The sequence below is a fragment of the Bactrocera latifrons genome, unplaced genomic scaffold, assembly GCF_001853355.1.
Source record: "Bactrocera latifrons isolate USDA-ARS-PBARC rearing strain unplaced genomic scaffold, ASM185335v1 scaffold_99, whole genome shotgun sequence".
NCBI lineage: Eukaryota > Metazoa > Arthropoda > Insecta > Diptera > Tephritidae > Bactrocera > Bactrocera latifrons.
Genome location: NW_017537700.1, coordinates 79,336 through 87,459, shown reverse-complemented (window position 1 = coordinate 87,459; position 8,124 = coordinate 79,336). Strand labels below are relative to the sequence as shown.

The window sequence follows — 8,124 nt, the reverse complement described above, 5'->3', positions numbered from 1 at the left end:
CAAAAAAAAAGTGTAAAATTTAAATTTTATTTTTAAATTGAAAAAAATGTGGTTTTTGACCAAAAAAATGTAACTTTATGTTGTTTAAAAATGTCTTTCAAACTTGACTTTTCTTAGTTTTTTTAGTGTAAATAAAAGATAATTTAATGCCAAAGATAATAAACTTTGCCCCAAATTCCATACGACATTTAGTTTTTTTTCTATCCTGCCCGCCAATTAAGAAAAATCGCTCGTATGTCTGCTAGACGCTCGGTCACTATTTTCCTTCTAGCTTCGAAAATATTTCGAATTCCCATATAAAACTTTGGGGACATATTCTTTTTTAAGAGCTTTAAACAAAAAAAAAAAAAAAAATCGATTTTTTGAAGCTTCTAAAGCAGGCTCATCCTTTAAGGCCAATCATATTTAATCGTATTGCAGTTCGCACGCTCCGGAAACCGAATCTCTCACCAATTTGTGTGTTGATATGACAAACAATTAACACCGAATTGTTCTTGATTGCAGTCCAGGTCAGTTTAGGAATAAGTTAAATCCCTTTATAATTAAGCCTAGTATATCAATTTCCATATTCACTATTTTTCATTCTACAATGTAGAAGTAACGAGTTCTTCTTAGAATTGWGGTTTTGCTTTTTTGGATTTTTTCTTTATGCCATTTCGTAATGAAAAGACCTACATCGGAAGAATGTTCGCAAACCGTAAAAATCAATTACCAAAAAAATTCGACATAATCGCCCAGCAGAATCTTTAATTTTGTTCGGCGATGAAGCGCGTCTCAACTTTAACGCCGACGGCGACCAAGTGACAAACGGCGTTATGTCATCGCTCTGAAGTATTTGATCGCATAACTGTTTGTATGACTCTATAAAGCATGGAATTTGTTACTGTCGTATATTATAGGTTAGCTCAAGTTATTTTACATAAATAGGCCAATATTCAAGAAACCACGAATAATACCACTTTGACAACTAAGACGCTTGTCCGTTGTGATGCTCAGAACTCCTAGGTATGGATCAAAAAGATCATCGTAAATCTACAAAACGCCTAGAGTCAGCTAAAGATTTTTTGAGCCAATCACTTACCAATTCGCCGGGTTGACAGTTGACGAACAAAGACCAACKTCTATAAGTCACTCATCACGTTACGAGTTTTCGAGAGAAAGATTCTTCGAAAAATTTATGGTCCTTTGTGATGAGCGTTTTCTTAGTAGGAGTGCCTTTACTATTTGCTCTTTCTCTCTGTTATTTTTTACGTGTTTTAACATTGTCCTTGATAATGCGTGAAGAATCTACCACATAATCCTAAAAAGCATWTTAAAGAATGAGCTGAAGCACCACTAAGAACGCAAAAGAAGCAATAGAATATAATAAAAGAATTCAAAGCGTCTGCATATTTTGCTATSCACTAAATTGCCAAAAAATCGCGACCTTGACTTCTGCAATCAACATTTTTGTGGCACTTGAACACAATTGATCACTTGAARTGCTGGCAACTAAAAAACCGCCAAGCAAGAGCGAATTTAATAACGAAAAAAGTGAAAATAAAAAACGAAGAATTTATTTGTGGCAGAAAGAATTTGACATAGAACAATTCCAACTTATTGTTGGCCGACGACTTGGCTGGCATGTGTCATGGGCGGATGTAAAGCTCAGGTCCTTGCTGGCGCTTTAAATGCGCGTTCACTATTCTTTGTTTTTTCATGCAAAAGTCTGCAGCGAATTTCATAATAGAAGCTCTCACAGTTCGCGTACTCGAAAGTCCACTTAAACGCTACGTCGTCCTACTGCCCGCCCGAAGCCTGTCTGACCCAATTGTGTCATTTTTCATCGATAATTGAAATATGCACTCATTTTAATGGCTTTGAAATGTGATACTGCATTATATTGTTTTTGTTGTTGCTATTGTAAACTCGTATAAGCATTTGATTGCGCACTTTCTGTTTCGATTGCATAAATATCTTTCTTGCGGCCTGTGCCAACCGTAGTTGAACTTTTCTCCCCCACAATACTCAAATTCTCTCCACTGCGGCAAGTAGTCTTCAAGTAAGACAAACAAACAACGTTTCTGCATTTAGTTTGTTTCTTTAATATCTTTTCGATTTCTGTGTTTTTCGTTTGTTCAGAGCAGGAATTTTGTGTAGTCGATTTGTTTGCCTTCGGCGTTCTCAGTGCAAATTTGGCAATTTTTCAAATGGAAAACCGTTTCCTTTGGCATTTTGCTCCATTTCAATGTTTACACTAATGTAAATGTGGGTCCCTTCGAGCTACTCTGTTGCATATTTGCTGATACTCTGCTGATGTGCAGACAAAAATTGAGTGTTGCCAATATTTTGCATAAATTGCGCCTAAAAATTCACGCTAGAACTGATGGGGTTGCCAAAAATTCACGCAGAACGTGATACTTTGACAAATTTGCATCACTGCTGTTGTGATTGCCATCTCGAACGCCCCCTATACTAGTACAGTCATGCGCCAGAAAATAGTTCTTCCTAATTTACCACCCAATTTCTCCAAAATTTCTTTTAAGTCGATACATAATAATAATCGGGCCTTTATTTGAGTAGTGTTAGATAAAAGATAATATTTTCGACTTTTTTAATATAAGCATCGTATGAATTTATATATTTTCTACTATATTTCCTAAAAGTAAAAATCATCAAKAAAATACAYACACAAAAGTAGACCGATAGGGGCAGCAAACGACGTCATATTTTTCCCGCTCCCTTTGCATTTCTCTTCAGTAAGGTTTGCCATTTCAAGATGTGTATAAGAGACAGCATTTGTACAGTGCTTTTTCATAAAGACGCTACAAAAAGTAGACCGATAGGGGCAGCAAACGACGCTATATTTTCCCCGCTCTTTTGACATTTCTTTTCTGTAAGGCTGTCTCTTATACACATCTAGATGTGTATAAGAGACAGATCATATATAGCACAGTGGTACCTCGACATATGAGTTTAATTCGTTCCGCAACCTTGCTCGTATCTTGAATTACTCGTATCTCGAAGCAAATTTCCCCATACAAAACAATTGAACTACCATTAATCCGTTCCAACCTCCAAAATGTCACCCCAGTTATTTTTGTTACGTGATTTTGAATAATAAAAACGTATTTATAAATATCAAATATTTATTACACAAAAGCAAAAAAGAGAATGTAAAGAAATAAATTAGATATGCTGCATTTTTCTCGCTTTCACCTGTAGGCCATTTAGAAAAAAACATGTCCAAGAAGGTTTGTTTTTTCCTCCCTCACCGAATGTTTCGGAAATGAATTAGGCAAGTGTCATTAAAAAGGTCAGAAGCACGACCTGTTGCAACTTTTTCTGGGTGTTTTTTTCCACGAACTTTGAAACTCTCTCCCATATTCCTATGATCTCACTAGTAGAAATAACCTCCTTCTCTGACTCCTAAAAAAAATTTCTTGCATAACTTCAGTATGCTGTTGTGACTGTAACTCTTATATCTCCTCAGCCGTCAGTTCCTGGGTGTGCTCCTCACGTTCACGTCTCCCTCTTCCAATGAGATACAATGATGATACAATGTCCTCCTCTACTGAAACACCGGGTCCAATTCTTCATAGATCCTAGCAGCTACAGCTTCAGGCCACTGCTTTTTAGATACAGAGGTCAAGGTCCTCGTTGTAACTCCCAACTAGGCCCGGTCAATAATGTGCAGGCAAATCGCTATATTACAGTGGTCCTTCTAGAACTCTCGAAGGGTGTGGTTTGTGTTCCCCGTCACTTCAAAGCAGCGCCAACACAGATGCTTGGTGTATAGTTTTTTAAAATTCACTAATCACTTGCTGATCCATGGGCTGCAAGATAGGGGTGATGTTGGGTGGTAAGTAGAGAACCTTTATGAATTTTAACTCCTCGAGGATGTCATCTTCCAGGTTTGGTGGATGAGCAGGGGCATTGTCGAGGATGAGAAGGGCTTGCACGGGTAGGTTATTTTCGTGTAGATACCAGTGTAACATTAGAGCCGAAAACCAGGTTGACCCACTCCACAAAGAACTTTCTGGTGACCCTTGCCTTCGGGTTCGACCTACACATAATTTCCAATTTTTCTTTAAAAATCTTATGTGATTTAAATGCTCTGGGGTTTTCCGAATGGTACACGAGCAGAAGCTTGATTTTGCTGTCGCCACTCGCATTGGCTCACAGTGCTAGAGTCAATCTGTCCTTCATAGGTTTGTGGCCTGGCATCATCTTCTCCTCTGCCGTTGTATATGTTCTATTCGTTGTATATGTTCTAAATCTTTTTCTAGAGCAGCCCTGTCTCATCACAGTTGAAGACTTGCTGAGAGATGTAGCCTTGGGCTTTTATTAGATCGGAAAATGTTTTAATGTAATCCTCAGCTGCCTTCATATCTGAACTTGTTGCCTCACCATGTCAGACAACGGAGTGAATACCGCTGCTCTTTTTAAAATCAAACCAGCCCCTGCTGGCTTTAAATGACTCTTCCGATGCCTCGTCGATGGAAGTCTGCGAGGTTTGCTTCAGAAAATCGCCGTAGAACGCTCTTGCAAATGAGCTGCTTTTCTGTCACCCACACCATCAACAGTTTGTCCGTATTTTCATGAAGGCAGGTTCACAGCTTGGAAATTATCGTAAGGCCCTTAGCCGGCGTTACACTCTTTATCGACTCGTTCGGTTTAAGTACAGAACATATCATGGACGTACTACGGCCATACTGCCTCGACAAATCAACAACTCGAACACCTTGCTCATGTTTTTCTATAATTTCACGTTTTAATTTAATATTCATCATCTTTTTCTTAGCACTTGACTTTTTACAAACTTTCTTCCGCTCCATGGTTATAAAAATAAATAAACTACAACTGTAAATATAAACGCAACACAAAACGCGAACACAACTGCACAACTTATCACAGGTGCTACTACCGAACCGAACCGAACCGAACCGAACCGAACCGAACCGAACCGGACTCGTATCTCGAATTTCGCTCGTGACTAAAAGCAAAAAATCACTTGCTCGTCGGTTCGTATATCGAAAAACTCGTATGTTGGGGCACTCGTATGTCGTTGAACGACGATTGATGAACTTCGTACGAATATCGAACGTGAAATTGCAGYAGTACAGGCCGATTTATGCTTGAAAGCCGTCAAAAATTCGTTCAGCGTCTGGACTTCTGCAAGTGTGCCCCCACCTTGCAAAGGAAATCGAGTTCCATACATAATGGCATCGAAAGTACATTTCTGGTTTTATTTAAAAAAACTATTTTAGCGCTTCTATTCAAAAACCCGTTATAAGAGAGCAGAGAAACTCCAATAATGTGGAGTATTTCCTCCCAAGAACAAGTCATGTGATATATAAATATAAATTTATAATAGCCGGCAACCCTAATGAATTAGAGTTGCCGAAATTCAGTCTTACTCTCTCCTAAATATTTCATAACTATTTTTAAGGATATTTGTCTATGTGTTTATGCGTTTCATTGAGCCTGGAGTGTGARAATCTAATTGAGTAAATTTCTCCACAAAATTAGTCGCTTTTACCTTGGAGCAAACTGTGGCTAAAATKCCTCTAATTCTCATACATACTTGTAAAAGTATAAATGTACAAAGTTAGTGTTTATAAATGCCGGTGCACGAAGCACAAGGACACTGCTTTCACTTGACTGCTTGTTGCCTACATATGTATATATGTTGTTCTTTTGTATATTTATTGCAATTTATTATATTCACTTAGTTGTTGCTGTTATAGTAGGAATGTGGCAAGAAAAACAGCAATGCGCTAATTTCATTAGCAAAATCCTAAATCTGCGACACCAACATAAATGCAAGCTAAAGTTGTGCAACAACTGCCGCAAAGCGCGCCGCCATCGGCCTAAAGTTGAGACAATAAAGTTGGCTAAAGTATCACCTACATACACATACGTACATACACATGCGCAAAGTGRAATTAGTATAAATGCGCAAGGATTTTGCTGGGATTTTTGCGGCAGCGCTTGGTGATAGCGAGCACGTAGATTGTGAACGAAAATGGCCAACAAGCCATGGCAATGAGATAAACTAATGCTGCTGGTCAAGTATAAATATTTCATTGAATTAAATTTGCTCCAATAACTTTCTCTAAACAGAACGAGAAGTACACAACACACAACACACATCCATATATACATATGGAATGGCACCACCGTGTAAATAAAATGGCACAGTGTAATATTTGTAGCAACGAAATTCATTGAAATTATTTTAAGAGTATAATGTGGTCCAAGGACTAGGTGGCAACATCACCCTCATATACAAAATTAAGAGACAGTCACAAAATCTTATTATTTGATTCGATAACATGTTCSAACTCACACATTGAATATAAAAGGTGAATTGCAAAGTACCAGGCCGGTAATATAATAAAATAATTTTTTTTTTTGGCAAAGTCGTTAGTCACCCTCCAAATAATTGATACCATTTTTGTAGTACGATTTTTTACTTTTTAAATRACTTTCAGTTTCGGCGATCACCTCTTCGTTCGAYGAAAATTTCCTACCCTGCGAGCAATATTTTGAGATCTGAGAACAGGAAATATTCRCTGGGGGCMAGATCTGGAGAATTYRKTGGATGCGRATCAAATCGAAGMSCAGTTCATGGAATTTTACCATCGCTTGTGACAYGGTTCATTTTCTAGGTGATGCAGGACTGTCTTTTTCTTCAAATGCGKCCCTTTTCGGCGATTTCGTCCCTCAAATGGTACAAATACAAATAGTCTCTGTTGATGGTTGTTCTTTTTTTCAAATTAGTAATAACTACTCCAGGCGCTTTCCAAAATACAGACGCCATAATTTCGCCAGTTGGACTTTTCCACGCTTCGGAGCGGGTTCATCGTGTATGGTCCACTTTGATGACTGCCGACTGAACTTCGGAGTCATATTTCATCCATTGCCGCATAGTATAACGACACAAATATTTACTAAGCTTTAACATCTCTACACACTGCTCCGAACCATCAATTCGTCATTGTTTTTAATCAAAAGTGAGCTCCCGCGCCACTCACTCTTCACGTAGTCTTCTCATGCCCAAATATTTGTGAATGAATGATGTACACTAGGGCTCTTCAAATTATTGGAATAATCTGAAAACCGATTGCTAAAAATCCGGTTTCGAAATGTTAAGACTTTTSAAATAGTTGCTCTATTGTCAATATTTCAATAAAAGAAAATTGTTTGAAATCCAAGCAGCCTTGATTTTTCCTTGTTTTAAATTTGTGAATATGGCATTTGTGTGTGTATATATATACTGCTTGTGGACTTTTTCGATGTTACCATCGGTAATCACCACTTTTGGGCGTTCACTTCGTTCACCGTCTTCGGTGTTAATTCGTCGTCACATCCAAACAAATCAATCTTTGATGGTTGATTTTGATTTTCTTGGGGCAGTGTCCGGATAATTGTTATCAAGCCAAGTTTTTGCTTAAAATGAATGAAAGGAAATGAAGAAATTTGGACCGATGACCCGGATGATTAGCCAATAACTTAAACCAAACCGTTGCTTTTTCTGGATGAAATGACAGCTCTTGAATCTCTTCAGGTTGTTCTTCGACCCAAATTCGGCAATTTAGCTTGTTTACATAATCGACTGCATCGCTGAAGCAAATTTGGAATTCTTCTTAGTATTAGGTTGTCAAATAAGTCTTGCGGTATTTTCACTAGTTGGCGCTGAGAGCGCGCATTTCTAGTTTCATTCGTCGCCTCGGGTCATGCTATACCTTTTTGGAAAGCTCATTTCACGCGCTAACACGTGTTTGATTGATTGTCGTTTCATTTAAGTCGCTCGTGAGTTTTAGCGTCGCAAACATGCAGCAGAATAAAGAGAAAATACGGAATATATTATACAGTACGACTACGATAAAGGCAAAAATGCATCTCAAGCCGCCAATAAAATTTGTGCAGTTTATGGACCCGATACAGTTTCCATTTCCACCGCACAACGATGTTTTCAACGTTTTCGTTCTGGTGTAAAGGTGGACGGAAGGCCTGTCGTSGAAATTTGCGATAAAATCGCTGAATTGGTCGAAAGAGACCGGCATAGTAGCAGCCATAGCATCGGTCAAGAGCTGGGCATGAGTCATCAAACCGTTATAAAATAAAAAATAAAACAAT

The 8,124-nt window shown here is 38.2% G+C and overlaps 1 protein-coding gene across 1 annotated transcript in view; it reads left to right on the top strand.

Moving 5' to 3' along the window:
• Positions 1-8,124, top strand: part of LOC108977990 (nuclear pore membrane glycoprotein 210) — a gene marked incomplete at its 3' end in the record, with an annotated part of 92,763 nt that overhangs the window by 20,794 nt on the left and 63,845 nt on the right. The gene's annotated exons all lie outside the window — the stretch shown is intronic.